The sequence below is a fragment of the Monodelphis domestica genome, chromosome 3 (assembly GCF_027887165.1).
Source record: "Monodelphis domestica isolate mMonDom1 chromosome 3, mMonDom1.pri, whole genome shotgun sequence".
Lineage (NCBI taxonomy): Eukaryota > Metazoa > Chordata > Mammalia > Didelphimorphia > Didelphidae > Monodelphis > Monodelphis domestica.
This window is the reverse complement of record NC_077229.1, coordinates 212,589,837-212,606,493: the sequence shown is the minus strand read 5'-3', so window position 1 is coordinate 212,606,493 and position 16,657 is coordinate 212,589,837. Positions and strand designations below refer to the sequence as shown.

At 38.3% G+C, this 16,657-nt stretch overlaps 1 protein-coding gene across 11 annotated transcripts in view; it reads left to right on the top strand.

The window, feature by feature from the left end:
* The window catches only part of ATXN1 (ataxin 1), a 543,129-nt gene that overhangs the window by 61,719 nt on the left and 464,753 nt on the right, over positions 1-16,657 (top strand). The gene's annotated exons all lie outside the window — the stretch shown is intronic.

Sequence of the window (16,657 nt, the reverse complement as noted above, 5' to 3'; positions counted from 1 at the left end):
GTCATTTTCTACTAGTAACAAAGTTGGTAATTCTTAGAGGCAGAATTTAAACCTTTTTCTGACTCCCAAGTCCAGCTTTTTTTTTTTTGCCTTTCGGATTTGCCAAGTGAATATAAAATACAAGATAATAAACTTTACTCTGAGCTCTTTGAGGGAAAAGCCAAATATTGTTCATCCTTTAAAAAAAAAAAAAGGATCAGTGACATCATGGGTGATGTCTTGCCTTGTGCATGAATTGGATTTAAGTGAGTCAGAGTTGCACAAAATAGCCCGCCTCAAGCTTCAAGAGTTATCCAAGTTCAGTGGCAAGACAGAAGTCAGGAGCACCAGTGATGGTCCGGGATGCAGTGGATGACCTTGGCATCTTCAGTGTCTGAGAATCTCAAAGTGCTCTACAATGACTACTTCCTCTGCCTTCATAACCATTGGAACAAATTTTTTTATCTACCCATTCTCCTGGGGGAAGTCTACACATCTTCACATGCTTGGGGTAGATATCCTTCTGACTCATTGACAGGTTTTTTTTTCATATTCTATATATTTTATTTTCAAATTATATAATTCTAATTATACATTTCAAAACCATTTATTTAAAAAAGTCAGACCACTCATTTTACACTAGAAAAACTATCTCTAGGTAATATGTTGGTGTTCATTATTAAAATGGCCTTTTAATGGAGTTCTCTGTACTGAGAGGAGAGTTCATCCTATATAACAGAAGTCACAGTAACGTTTTCTAAACCATAAATGCAGGGTTGAAAATTACTTTTTAAAGCTCACACAGGGAGGCTATGCTATCTCTCACTTTTGTAAATCTAAATTTAACAGTAACTACTTAAATGACACCCTCAACTTGGTTTAGCCCAGCTGCCAAGATGGTTTTACTGTATTGTGACCATTGAGCATGCTACAGCTTTCTGGAGCCACAAGTGCATGTTGGGTATCAGATGGACTACAAGGGTGGATGAGTGGCCCTGAAAAGGGTTAAGCAAGCCATCATACCAGAGTTCCTAGGCCCTCTGAACACTCCATGCTCCCCCAAATGCTAAATAAATGCTGATTGACTAATATGTAGTGGCAAGAATTTTGAGAGGCAGAAGAACTGGGTTTTCACACAGAAGGAATTTGAGATCCCACCCCCCACCCCCCCAAGGTAAAGTGACTTATCCAAAGTCACATAGCTCATTACTAGCAGAATCTGGACCATTTCTAGAACCCTAATCATTTCTTTACTGTATGATATATTTCTCTTACATTTTGTTTCTATCAAAGTCCAGGCAAGAACTTTGTAGTAGCCAATGGAAACTGGACTGTTTTTTACTTCATGTGTACAGTTTGCTTAGTTGCAAATGCCCCCAAAACTGTATTTTAGCAACTTGATTATATTATACATATTAAAAAAATCAGAGAACTCTTTTAGTCCTTTTGGGAATAGAGAAGCCATTGATAGTCCTTCATTTGAATATGGTTCAACTTTATTATGGCTAGTTCCTCTCCTTTGTCTCAGGAGTCTTTGTATAGATCTATTTCATGAATCATTCTACATATAGAGTAGAATTGCATCACACAGGAAACTCAAAAAATATATAGAAACTACTAAATCAAGTGTGGGAAGTACTTTTTTGATGGCAAAGAGTCTTCAAGTACTAAAGATGATTTATGTCAAAAAAGACATTTACTTCCATCAGTTTAGAGTATCTTTTTTTTATTCTTAGGAAATAACACCCCAAGTTTTAGTAGTAGCCAAGGTATTAAACACAATGGATTTTTATTTGAAGAAGCTCTTAGAGGGAGGGTAGGAAGGAGTGTTGCATAGTGCCTTTAGAAGTGGTTTATAGCACTTGACTGACTGTAGAGTGAAAGCCATTTTTTTGGAATTGAGAAAGAAAAGAGTGCTTAGTACTTGTATAAAAATGACTGAAAAGACCTGTTTGGTAAATCAAAATTTAAGTAGATAAGAAAGTTAGCTTTATTGGTTTCTTTTCAAATCTTCTGCCCAATTCCTGGTTTTATATAGAATAGATAAGTGTATGTTACACTTGGTATTGTTGTCCTGACCTAGAGCTACCTGGGAGTGATTTTAAAAGATGAGGTCAAAAACTTGTCGTTTATGTATTCCAGCTATCCTCCCCCTGTCCCATATATTATTTTTATATCTATATGAGAGTACATATATATGTGTGTGTATGTATATATATATATACATATATATATATACATACACACCTTTTTTATATATATTCCACACCTGTGATTTTATCCACATTAAGATCTTTCAGTGTGGAAACTTTCTTTACCAGGACAGCCAAGCAACAGTTCTAAAACTCTAGAGAGCAGGATTAAAAATGAGGGACTTGTTATAAGCGGAGGTCAACATTGCTCCTCCCTCTTCCCAATTTAATTTGTTACTTATGACCCAGATAGGGTTGTTCCTGCCAAGTTTAAACTCTGCTCATACACTGCTCTTTTCAGGTACAGCTCTGCCACCAAACTTTTCATTTATTTATCCATTCATTCACTCATTTGTTCATTCATTTATTTATTTGGTTTGTTCTTCTGTTTACAGTGGAAGGAGATTTAAAAGGTGATACTGGCCTTTCTCTGGACCCAGATAGATCTTCCTTCCTTCCTTCCTAAGATCTGTGTCCCATTTAGAAATGAAGGGGAAACTTGGTAAAGCAGACTCTTGTAGCTATAAGCAATGATTGGCTTCCTACCTTACACCCTCAGGACCAATCCTTATTTTAAATTCTTTTTTAATCCTTTATCCAACAGCTCCTCAGATTCTCATCCATGTGCAGAGACTTCATCTTCTCAGGCTGACATCAAAGGTCTGTAGGAGGTGATCAGAAAACTACAGGTCAGGAAGGCAACTGAAAGCCATCCTATTGTTGGGGCCAGCCAGAGCAGCAGAAGCCATAAAAAGACACCAGACTTGTTCTGTGTGGTTCTGTAAATGGCAAAGATTCAGTCATTATCCCAGGATTTCCTCCACTCTGGACCCTTCTGATCACTAGATAAAGCCTCCTGTTAAAGCTAAACCACCTAGCTTGGTTTGCAGCCCTCTTTGCCATTCCCAGCACTCTGGATGCCATTAGTGTGGTTAACATTTTCACCCAACAGTCAGGACTAGGATAGTGAAAGAGTTAAAGAGCCTCAAAAGGAAATGCAGAAAGAGAAGAACAGAGTCAGGACAGGGAGTGTTTTTGGTCTACACCCCATATAGATCCACCCTCAGCTCGCCAGAACTAATATGAAGAGGGTCTAGCCTTCATTCCTATGGGCTTGCTTTACTAGAAGGAGAAATCGATGTAAATAAGCCAAGATCACTGAATTTACTTAGGGACTTTGTTCAGAGTTTTCTCTTCCATGCTTCAATTTCTGCCCTACCACATGTGTTTAATAAAAATGTAATTGAAAGAGAGAGTGAGAATGCATTGTGAGTTTCCACGGATGGCTTAATAGTTTATTTTATGTCTTAGTATAGATTTTCTTTTATTCAGTAGATCACTTTAGTTACCGTTCTGTTTTTCATATGAAATAGTTTGAGTAGGATTTCTTTTTGAATCTCATTACTTTGCTTTCAAGACCATTTGTGTGTGTGTGTGTGTGTGTGTCTCCCTTTGTGAGAGAAAGAGAGAGAGGAGATGCAGAGAGAATCTCTCCGGTCAAAATAAAAGGTGCACATTTGCTCAATTGAGTTTTGTCCTTACCTGAGATAAACGTTATTAGTATAAAAAAAGACAGAGCCCTGAAACCTCTTTTTGGAAAGTCTAGGGAGGCCTGTGAGTTCTTGTTTTAATAAAGCCCAGCTGCATCTGTTTCTCCTTATCACCTTTCAGTATCTGTGCTGCTGACTCATGTACTGTGGTCTTGTTCAGCCCGCCCTGGAAGTCACATTAGGTTTCAGGCTTCTGCCCCACCAACACTTTTGGGGCGTTCAAGTGGATGAGCAGGAGGTATAGCCCTAAATAGGAAAATGCTGAAAATGAAAATCTCCTTTTCTGGGGCTTCAGTCTTCTGGGAGGTGGTCTCAGGCTTGTGTCCTTTTTGCTTCTGGTTTCAGGTTGAGACATTAGAGGAGGAGGAGGGGGGAAAGGTTTCCCTCTTCCACCTCTGGTGTAAAGGACAAGAAAGCAGTTTTAACTATTAAAACAAAAAAAAAAACTTAAGATGTGTAATGCCGGAGGGTCTGGAATTAGCTTGCAGTTTGTTTTAGGTAATAGTTTCAGACAGATGGCTGAAAGATTTTGCTTGCTTACTCTGCCCTTTTTTTTTTTTTAATGGTGATTAATGGTGAGTAATAGAGAGGTTGTTAGAGTAGTGGAGGGAGTTACTGAGACCCCCTAACTGAGCAGGTGCAGGTATTTTGCTGTCTACTATATGTCCTGAGTGTTATTGAAAAAATAATTAAAAGTCATTACCCCTCACCCTCCAGAAATAAAGGCCAGAAGTGAACTCCTGGACAAAGTTTAAAGCAGAACTTTAGGATACCGGATGGCATTTTTCTGCCTTCTTGCTAGTTGGTTTTCTGGAATGACTCTACAGGGTATCCTAAAAGTCTTGATGCAGTCTTAAGCTGTTTAAAGCTGAGAACTACACTAAGAATTTTGGGTCACCCTATATTTTGGAGATATGTTTTTTAAAAAAGAAGAATTCTTAAAAAAAAAGAATTTTAATTGAAATCTAAATAACATTTATTCTGCTCTTTACTTTGTTGCATTAGAGAATTCATAAAAAATAGAGAATTTTAGGGAAGAGTGAGATTTTAGATCTTATGAATGAAAGGTGTCAGACATACAGGCACAGGCTGTAGGGACCCAAACCAAAATTAAAATATTTTTTGGGGGAGCAGCTAGATGGTACAGTGGTTAGAGCACTGAACTTGGAATTAGGAGGAGTTGGGTTTAAATGTGACCTTAGACACTTTTTAACTGTGTGATCCTGGCTGGACAAATCACTTAATGAATTTGCCTAGCCCTTACCACTCTTTGTCTTAGAGCTCAAACTAAGAGAGAAGGTAAATGTTTTTAAATTTTTTTTAATAATTGGGAAATATTTAACAGAACAGATAAAAACATGACAAAAAAGATAATGTTAACATGTAATTTTCAAAGTCAATCTGAAATCCTCAGGGATTCTTGTTTATATATTAGTGGCCCAATTTCTATTTGAGTTTTGATACCATTGATATAGGGATATTCCATTATTTAAAAGATGACTATACTCAGGACCAGAGAAGTTAGATGGCTTACCTAAGGTTTTAGAGTTGGGTGGCAGGGAAGATAGGACTTGACTCTTTGCCTAGTATTTTTTTTTTTAAATATTATTTTATTTGGTCGTTTTCATACATTATTCACTGGAAACAAAGATTGTTTTCTTTTCCTCCCCTCCACTCCCCTCCCCCCCCCCCCCCCCCCCCCCCCCCCCGCCTTTCCCTCTCCCATAGCCGACGCATGATTCCACTGGTTGTCACTTGTGTTCTTGACTCGAACCCATTTCCCTGTTGTTGGAGTTTGCATTATAGTGTTCATTTAGAGTCTCTCCTCAGTCTTATCTCCTCCAACCCTGTAGTCAAGCAGTTGCTTTTCAGCGGTGTTTTTACTCCCACAGTTTATCCTCTGCTTGTGGGTAGTATTTTTTTTTTTAGATCCCTGCAGATTGTTCAGGGATTGCATTGATACTAATGGAGAAGTCCATCACCTTCGATTGTACCACAATGTATCAGTCTCTGTGTACAGTGTTTTCCTGGTTCTGCTCCTCTCGCTCTGCATTACTTCCTGGAGGTTGTTCCAGTCTCCATGGAACTTCTCCACTTTATTATTCCTTTTAGCACAATAGTATTCCATCACCAACATATACCACAATTTGTTCAGCCATTCCCCAATTGAAGGGCATCCCCTCATTTTCCAATTTTTGGCCACCACAAAGAGCGCAGCTATGAATATTTTTGTACAAGTCTTTTTGTCCATTATCTCTTTGGGGTACAAGCCCAGCAGTGCTATGTTTGCCTAGTATTTTTTAAAAGTATCCCTTATCTTCTGTCAAACAATCAGTTCCAAGGTTGAAGAGCAGTAAAGGCTAGGCAATTAGGGTTAAGTGTCTTGCGCAACATCACACAGCTAGAAAGTGACTGAGACCTCCAGTTTCAAGGCCTGGCTCTCTCTCCAGTAAACCACTTAACTCCCCCTTGTCTAATACTTTTTAAATTGTATTGTATTATCTTAGAGCACAAAGATTGATAATATCATTGTTTTACTATTTTTAAAGTCATTTTAAAATATCTTTTAAAAATAAATTATTTTTATCTTAATTTCATCCTCAAAATAGTAGAATAGAAAGTTGTTCTAGAGATCAACACTATAGAATAAAAAATGGATATGAAATGTACTGAAGAGAATTTTAACTTAAATTCTTTAGAGAAAGACTTAATTATTAAAAGCTCATGGTTGGGGTACTGGCTAAGAGACAGAAGGAGGATCAGTGGAATAGATGTGGGGTAAGTGACCTCAGCAAGACAGTCTATCATAAACCCAAAGATTCCAGCTTTTGGGATACAACCACACTAGTTGACAAAAACTCCTGGGAAAATTGGAAGACTGTATGGGAGAGATTAGGGTTGGATCAACATCCACACCCTACACCAAAAAAAAATTCAGAATGGGTGAATGACTTGAATATAAAGAAGGAAACTATAAGTAAATTTGGTGAACACAGAATAGTATGTTTGTCAGATTTTTGGGAAAGGAAAGATTTTAAGACCAAGCAAGAGTTATAAAAAAATTATAAAATGTAACAAATAATTTTGATTACATTAAATTAAAAAGGTTTTGTACTAACAAAAACAATGCAACCAAATAAAAAGGGGAAGCAACAAATTGGGGGAAAATCTTCATAACAAAAACCTCTGTCAAAGGTCTAATTACTCAAATCTAGAAGAGCTAAATCAATTGTACAAAAAAAAATCAAGCCATTCTTCAAATGATAAATGGGCAAGGGACATAAATAGGCAATTTTCAGATAAAGAAATCAAAACTATTAATAAGCACATGAAAAAGTGTTCTAAATCTCTTATGATTAGAGAAATTGCAAATCAAAACAACTCTGAGGTATCACCTCACACCTAGCAGATTGGCAAGTATGACAGCAAAGGAAAGTAATAAATGCTGGAGGGGATGTGGCAAAATTGGGACATTAATGCATTGCTGGTGGAGTTGTAAATGATCCAACCTTTCTGGAGGGAAATTTGGAACTATGCCCAAAGGGAACTAAAAGACTGCCTGCCCTTTGATCCAGCCATAGCACTTCTGGGTTTATACCTCAAAGAGAATAAAGAAAAAGACTTGTACAAGAATATTCATAGCTGTGCTCTTTGTGGTGGCAAAAAAAATTGAAAATGAGGGGATGCCCTTCAATTGGGGAATGGCTGAACAAATTGTGGTATCTGTTGGTGATGGAATATTATTGTGCCCAAAGGAATAATAAACTGGAGGAATTCCATGTGAACTGGAATGACCTCCAGGAATTAATGCAGAGTGAAAGGAACAGAACCAGGAGAACATTGTGCACAGAGACTGATACACTGTGGTACAATTGGATGTAATGGGCTTCTCTACTAGCAGCAATGCAATGATCCAGAACAATTCTGAGGGACCTATGAGAAAGAACACTATCCACATTCAAAGGAAAAACTGTGGGAGTAGAAACACAGAAGAAAAACAACTGCTTGATCACATGGGTTGAGGGGAATATAACTGGGGATGTAGATTCTAAATGATCACCCTGGTGCAAACATCAACAATATGAAAATAGGTCTTGATCAAGGACACATGTAAAACCCAGTGGAATTGTGGGTTGGCTATAGAAAGGGGCTTGGGGGAGGGGAGGGAAAGAACATGACTCTTATAACCAAGGAAAAGTATTCTAAATTGACTAAATAAAATTTTCCCCCCAAAAAAGCTAATGATTGGGTAGTTGTACACATATAACAATAAGTATCTCTTCTAAGGTGCTGGGGGAATAAATGTGGGAGGACTAGAGATCAGGGAGGAGGTAGTTCTATGAGAATTCATTGTGGGACATAGCCAAAGAACAGAGGTTTGGTCCCTGTCACATGTTCAACAGTGAAACTTTGGTAGAGATTCTTGTTAAAAAAGCGCCTTTAATAGTAGTGAGAGAGATATGTTTAATTATGTTTAGATGCAATAGTATAAGCTCTTTGAGTGCTTCTCACATAAAGAACATATTTCATTCAATGAGCACATGGGATTCATGTGAAGAATTATTCATAATGTGGTGGAACTGGAGGACCACATGTTCTGTTCTCTTTTTTCTGCATTTTGTTTTGTTTTCTCTTAACTATTGAGAGAACGTTTTCTCTTTGCACAGATGATTGTAAAATGGTAGTTTATCTTTCTACATCCTTAAGGTTCCCAGAAACAGAGATGTGACCCTAATATTTGATATTTGGCACAAGAGATAGAATACTGGGTTTGGAGTCAGGTAGACTCATTTCAGTGATCAGACACTTACTAGCTGTGTGGCCCTGGGAAAGTCACTTAACCCTTTTTGACTCAGGTCCTTATCTGTAAAATGAGCTGGAGAAGGAGATGGCAAGTACTCTAGTATCTTTGTCAACTCCTCCCCCCCCCAAAAAAAAACAAAACAAAACAAAACAAATGGGATCGTGAAGATTTAGGCACAACTGAAGCTCCTGAACAACAACACCAAAGACAAAGTCCCAGTTTGGGCATCATATTTTGTTCCTTGTGTTAGGGTACCTTGGTGGTTGCCCACCTGGGGCCACTCTGCCAGCCCAAAGGAAAATCACACAGTTTCCAAGTGTGGGTTTAAGCTCTCTTGACTCCCTTGTGTTTTCTCTACTTAGACCAATCTATTGGATTTGTTTAACCCATGTTTAGTTTGATTAAGTAGTTGACTCCTCCCTTCAAAAGCCAGGTTGTGTCTTTCAACCATAGAGAATTATCCTGAGTGACTGAATTAGGAACACCTGGGGGTACAATCAATGATGTTACCTAAACTGCACTCCCTCAGTAGTTCCCTGTTGCCTTAGGAGCAAATACAAAATGCTCTATTTGGCATTCAAAGCCTTTGTAAACTAGCTCCCACCTATCTCTCCAGTCTTCTTACATCTTATTTCCCAGGAGGTACTCTTCAGTCCAGTGACATGGGCCTCCTGGCTGTTTCATGCACAAGACACTCCATCCATTGATTCCAAGCATTCTTTCTGGCTGTCCCCCATGCTTGGAATGCTCTCCCTCCTGCACTCTGACTATTGACTTCTTTTCAATGACAACCACAATCCCACCTTCTACAGGAAGCCTTTCCCAACCCCTTTTATTTCTACTGCTTTCCTTCTGTGAATTATTTCCTGTTTATCCTGTATATAGCTTAGATAAATTTATTAGCACGTTGCCTCCCCAATTATGTCGAAAGCTCCTTGATGACAGACAGTCTTTTATGTCTTTTTGTACTCTCAGTGTTTAGCATAATGCTTAGCACATGGTAGGCACTTAATAAAAGTCGACTGGTTGATTGATAGAGAAACAGACATGTAAATGGTGATCTCTGTGGCTAAGAGAAATCGAAAGCTGTTGGGCATAGACTTGTGGATTTGCAGGCATTTAGTGCAAAGAGAAGGATTTAAGAAGTAATTAAAACCTATTTTCTACATATAATTAAATATGGGCTAGAATAGAAGGGACTGGAAGCAGCCTGCATGTGGGAGAAAATAAGCAAATATTAAGAATAGTGAAAGTTATGATGCTTCAGTGACAAGATAGTTGATTGTCCTCAGGAGTTTTTTATTTCTTCACACTTATCCTAAGTGGAACAATTTGGTATTTTATTCTCTAAGGTCAAAGGTAACTAATTTTAAAGCTGCCTGCGGAATATCTATATCTAGGTGTCTCATTGGTACTCAAACATGTCCAGAACTGAACCTGCTTTTTTCATCTTTCTGTTCACTGGATCTCCTTTTCATGTATTCTTCTGATCAAGTCACTTCTCTGTATAAAACTTTAAAACTTTTTGGGGGGTTTGGGGGGAGGAACTTATTGCCTTGTTTTGGATAACTAGGTGGCACAGTAGATAGAGTTTTGGGCCTGGAGTCAGGAAGATGAGTTCAAATTCAGTCTCAGATACTTGCTGTGTGACCCTTGGCAAGTCACTTTACCCTGTTTGCCTCAGTTTCCTGACCTTTAAAATGAGCCAGAGAAGGAAATGGACAACTATTCCCATATCTCTGCCAAGAAAACCCCAAATGGGATCATGCAGAGTTGGACATGACTGAATAGCAACAAAAAACAAATTATTGCTTCATTAATTTAAACTTTTGTCTGACATTCAGAGCCCTCTACGATTGGACTTTTCAGTCTTTCCAGCTTTCTCTCATGCTCCGTACAACCCACATACTAGCCAGCCTAGATTTATTGCTGACCCCTTATGTGTCCTGGGCTTCCCTGCCTGGGTGCCTTTGTTCATTCTTTCCTGTGCCTGTAACTGACTCCCTCATCTTCCTTCATGCTCTCCAGGGCCACTGAATTCCTACCCATTCCAAGGTTCATGCTAGTAATAACCTTTTCTCATCTGGCCACACTATTACTTTGCCTGTATTTTCCTTGTGGACTGGTATTTAATTTTGTGTTATACTTTGTGTGTGTGTGTGTGAGTGAGTGAGAGAGAGAGAGAGAGAGACAGAGAGAGAGAGAGAGACAGAGAGAGAGAGAGAGAGTGTGTGTGTGAGAGAGAGAAAGAGAGAGAGAGAGTGTGTGTGTGTGAGAGAGAGAGAGAGAGAGAGAGAGTGTGTGTGTGTGTGTGTGTGTGCATACCTATGCAACCTTCTGCCTCCAATTATTATTAGTGATGGAAAAATATAGGCATACAGGTATAAATCAGAGGCATGGGGCAAATAGCAAAGCTTTGTGTCTGCTTGATTTTGGTCTGATCACATTATTTTACAGATAAGGGAACTGTAGCAAGGAGAGAGAAATTTATTTGTTCCATGTCACCCAGCTGGTAAATGACAGAACTGGGATTTGAACTCAGGTTTTCTCAGTGGTTTTCTACTGCCCCACAATAGCCATTGCATCTAGGGCTATGGCAGTGATCCCACCATCATACACTTACTTGAAGCATTCTAGGAAGACATTTGTTTCAAAAATACAAAACAGCCTTATTTAACTAGCATTCCTGGATGCTGAGCTTGGCAAAAGAAAAGGTCTAAGCTACAATCTCTAGTTTGCCTCTGTGACCCTGGACAAGGAATCACTGAAACCTCTCAGATCCTGAATTTCCTCATCTGTAAAATGGGGGTGATAATATTTGTACTACATTCCTCACAGGCTCATTATGAAGAAAATACATTGTACACTTTCAAGGCAAGTAGAAATGTGATCTTACTGAGTTTCCACATTTCAGATAACAAAAGCTTGGACTTTAAGCATCAGAACTTAAAAAAAAAATGAATAGAAATCTTTACTATAAACTGTACTGCAACTCCCTTCTCTGCCTTTTTAAACTGAGAATGCTTATTATAATTAAGGTTTTTCTTTATGATTTTAGGTCTTCATTTAGAATATCACTGATTCTTCTGGGCTGTGATGTAGTGATGCCTTCAGGGGTTCCTGTAGTTTGTGTCGGGGTGGGGCATGTTTTCCCCCACATTAAATATTCTTTGACTGCTTCATGTTGGTGATGCTTCTACCTCTGTTTTTCCTCTCTCAGTATTAGCTGTCATTTCTCAGTACTGAAGTTTATAACAGCTCCACCCCCTCTGCCTTTCTAATAGCCTGTAACCTGAGGGGAAATCAGATCACTAAACCTGTTAAAAATCTAAAAGGTTCATTTTATGTCCAATTCTAAGTGCTCCCTTGGGTTTTAGGGGTTCACGCCTGTATTCTGGGTGTTTAAAGTTATGAGCTTGCTGGAAGTTAATTAATGCATAAAGCAGGGGGGCATGTCAGTACCCATTTTATTGTTTTATTAATCGTCCAGAGTGTGCTGGGAATTTTCTCAAACACTGGCAGTGGACACAGTCCCTGCCCTTGGATAACTCATGTTCCTAGGTAAGCTGAGAGGAGCACAGTATGTGGGAGACATTGTGGTGTAATGGAAATAACCCTATTTTGGAAGCCAAAAGCCAGAAGTCAGAAGTTCAAATCCCCATCCTGTCATTTATTATTGGGCATCAACATGTTCTTCTATAAAATGAGGGTTTGGATTAGGTTACTTCTAATTGTATGTCTGTGATGGTAGGATTAAAAATAGGAGAAAGAAGTAGTAGTGCCTTGCCTGCCCTTTGTGGTGTTGCTAGGTAGAGGAGTGTGAGCTTTTGGGGTAGTACTGATTCCCGATCAGGAAGATGAGAGAGGAGAAATGTGGGATTTGCCTGTATATGGCTGGATTTAGTTAATGAGGTTAATAAAAAAACAAGATAGCTATCCATTTTAATTTGATTTCATAGGAAAAAAATTTCCCCAAATGTAAAAATAATGGAAAGGAGGCCCGAATTTAGGAGTGGATGGGTTCCAAAACCTTGTAAATTGGTTGTTTGAAACTGAGTATTATTTCCTTTGCAACTATAAATCATTGAACCTCCTTAGCCTCAGTTTCCTAATTTGCAAAATGAGGACTTGGACTGGGTGATCTCTGAGGTCCTTTTTAGCTTAAAATATATGATCTTTTTTTCCTTGTTTAATTAATGATTTTTAAAAATCTCAGTCACTTCCTGATATCCCTTGCTGCCGGCAAATAAATAACCTTCCCTTTTAGCAAAGAAAAACAATTAAGAAAACTCAACCAATAAAGTGACAGCATCGACCACATTCAGCAAATTTGTTTTTTCTTTTCCTCTGGGACCACTAAGACTGGGGACTGCATTTTATCTGAGTTCAGAAACTTCTTAATGTTACTGTCACTTACCTCCCTGAGATATGCACTATTCTGGATCTCAAAGCAGGTTTACTTAAATTATAGTGTTCTTACACAGGACAGTTAGATTTCTAGGCAAGCTCACAGAAACCAGGTTAGCCCCCCTGATAGAGGCAAAACAGTAATAATAATACCCTTTGATCACACAATGCCAGCGAGGTGGTACAGTTTAGAGGGTACATGGAATCAGGAAGACTCATTTTCCTGACTTCAAGCCTGTCCTCAGACACTTATCAGTTGGGTGACCCTAAGCAAGTCACTTAACCTTGTTTTTCTCCATTTCATCATCTGTAAAAAGAACTAGAGAAGGAAATGGCAGACTACTCCAGTATATAGCCAAAGAAAACCCCAGAGATGTGTTCAGGAAGAGTAGGACAACTAAAGTGACTGAACAACAAGAGTCACTGCCTCTCCCCTCCAAAAAAAATTCCTCACAAGGTGAGTCAGTTGTATGAGGAAAAATTATAGTGGAGAAGGAATCCAGAGTTAAATCATTTAAATATGCTTCATCTTGCATATATTAGTGACACAAAAAAAGAGGACACAATGAATATTTGTGGAGTTAAAATTGAAATGACTTAAATAATCAAATGAGTAACCCTAGCAAAGGGACTGTTAGGCAGTCAAATCCTATCTCAGACCATGCATGTAATCCCCCTCCCCCCCATTCTTTCTTTTCCCTTGTTTATAAAGGACAACATTGTACAAATCAAACTTGCCTTTTGTATTTTAGGGAGAAGCATGCTCATTCTTTTACTTCTACTCTCATCTCTCATTATACCCTCTTAAACTTGGGTTCCCAGAGGTTTTTGTCTCCATTCTACTTATGACTTCATCAATTGTTTGTGTTAAATGAAATATTACCATTATCAAATCATAGGCAGGTAGCTCTGGATTCTTAAACAGCTATAAATATTGAGTATTTTAAAACTTTCATTTAGAACATTTACTCAGATTTATGATCTTCAAAGATTATATAAAGAGAACCTGAGCACGTCTGACTTTTTTTTCTAGCCTCTCATTCTTTGTTCATACTGTTGCCCATGGCTGGAAAGTCCCTCTTTCTTTCTTCCTTCCCTCCTAGGCTCCCCTCAAATCATTCCCTTGCTGCTTTACTCATTTGTTGTTCAAGGCTGGGATTACTTGAAATCTCTGTGAAGTTTTTCCTGATTACCTCCTCTTCTTCATTTCTTCCCTCTCACCCTCGAAAGCTGAAAGCGATCCTCCCTTCCTTTGAACTCTCTTTGCTCTTTTTATCTCTTACTGCATGAGCACATTTTGCCTAGTGCTACAGTAATTTCTGTGCCTGCCTTATCTTCCCTACTCTACTGTCAGCTCTTTAAAGGCAGAGATCCTGCTACATTCATCTTTGTATTTTCCTTAACCCTTAGGCTAATGCTTGGTACATAGTAGGCATACAATTTCATAGGTGAACTATACTGATTGAATCAATGCAGGGTTGATTCCAATTTGATTCAGAAAACATCTCTGAAATAAAGATGACCTCTGATTTTATCTGCCACATGACTTTAACTTAGAAGCATAAACTTCCTCTCAGTATATTTATTTGTTTTTCTGAAACTAATTATATTAGAGGTTGCTAGGTTGCTCAGTGGATAGAGAGCCAGGCCTGGAGAGGGGAAGTCCTGGACTTGATAGTGGCCTTAGACATCTTCTAGTTGTGTGACCCTGAGCTAGGCGACCCCAACTACCTAGCCTTTACTGCTACTTCCTAGATGTGTGACCCTGGACAAGTCACTTAATCCCAACTGCCTAGCCCTTACCACTATTCTACCTTGGAACCAATACTTAGTATGATTCTAAAACAGAAAGAAAGGGCTATTAAAAATAATAACAAGACTAATTATATTAAGTATAAATGTAATGAATGATATTCACATGAAATACTGAGCTGATGTATCTTGATCCATCAGGAGAAGTCTGGCTCATGTTTCCTTCTGGAAAGCCAACCAACTTTTTATTGAATCAGCAGATCAACATTAGCAATAAGTAACAGAGAAGAAACAAACATTTACTGAGTACCTACTACCCACATGGTCGTACACTAAGTGCTTGGCTATAAAGATAAGGAAGAAGAAATGCCAACACTCTGCCCCCTTGGAGCTCATGCTCAGAAACATATGCATTCACTCTTTAAACAAACATTTATTAAAGAGGCTGCTCTGTTCCAGAATAACATGAAATTGGTACTAAATATAAAAATGAAATAGTGGTATTTTACCAGTCAGTTGATCAATAAAAATTTATTAAGTACCTGCTATGTACCAGGCACTGTGCTAAGGTGCTGGGAATACAAAAAGAGAGAAAATGCAAAATCTGCCCTCAAGGAGCTTACAGTCTAATGAAGGAGAGAACATGCAAATACATACATATATATGTATATCTATCTATATGAAGCAAGATCTATACATGATATATACAGAGTATATATACAATAGTGTATGTGTAAAATATATATGTTGGGAATGAGAAATATATATATACACACACACATATATGAATATGTTAAGAGATGAGAAGTAAGGGGGAGGGAAAAAGTAAAAATTCCAAATCAATACAAGTAGCATTTGTTAGTTGTCTTTTATGTGTAAAAGTCTTGCTGCCCATTGGGAGCACAAACACAAAACAAAAAGTAGCCAGTGCTCTCAAGGAGATTATAGTTTTGTGGGTATGTTCATTCATTTCAGCCATGTCTGACTCTTCATGACACCATTTGGGGTTTTCTTGGCATAGATATTGGAGTAATTTGCTATTTTCTTCTCCAGATCATTTTACAAATGAGAAAATTGAGGCAAAGTTAAATAACTTGCCCAGAGTCACACAGCTAGTAAGTGTTTGTGGCTGAATTTGAACTCAAGAAAACAAGTCTTCCTGACTCCAGGTCTGGTGCTTTATCCATTAGCTGCCTGTGTACAGTTTATCTGGAGAAAAAATATTTACTCAGATCAATAATACATGATATTTTGAGGAGAATCAAAACATTAACAACTACGAATCAAAAAAGGCTTCCTGTTGGAGTGTGAGAATCTCAAAGAAAGCTAGGGATTTCAGGAGGTAATAGTAAGGGGAATGTACATTATAGACCTGGGGAATGTCCTGTATAAGTGTATGGAAATGAGATGGAATCCTGAGTATTTGGAGTAGACAAAATGTAGAGTTCAGGAATGAAAAAAAATGTGAAACAAGCCTAGAAGGGTACTCTGGAGTCATATTGTGAAGGCTTTTAAACGCCAAGTTAGCAGGTAAACAGGATGTCTCCTATGTTTGTTCAAGGTAGTGCACATCGAATGAATGATGGTGCCAGAAAGAGAATTAATAGAGTCAGGACAAAAAGAGAATGATTAAAGGGAAGGATAATAAACTCAATTGGGATTGTTTGAGTTTGAGATCTTGTTGGGACATCCAGCTAGAGATGCTGGAGATGGTTAGTTCTTTGAGATACAGACCTGGAGTTCTAAAGAAAAGTTGGAACTAGAGAGATCTGAAAGGTAAGTGCTTAGTGGTGGGAATCAATGAGATTGCCAAGGAGAGATGATAGAGAGAAGAGAGGCAAAGGATAGACCCTTGGAGAACATACTTGTTAAGGGATGAAGAACCAGCAGGGAATCAAGATCTTATGGTATCTCTGAAGCCATCAGAAGAGTAACTAACAGAAGGGAGTGGTTCACAGTGTCAGAAGCTGTAA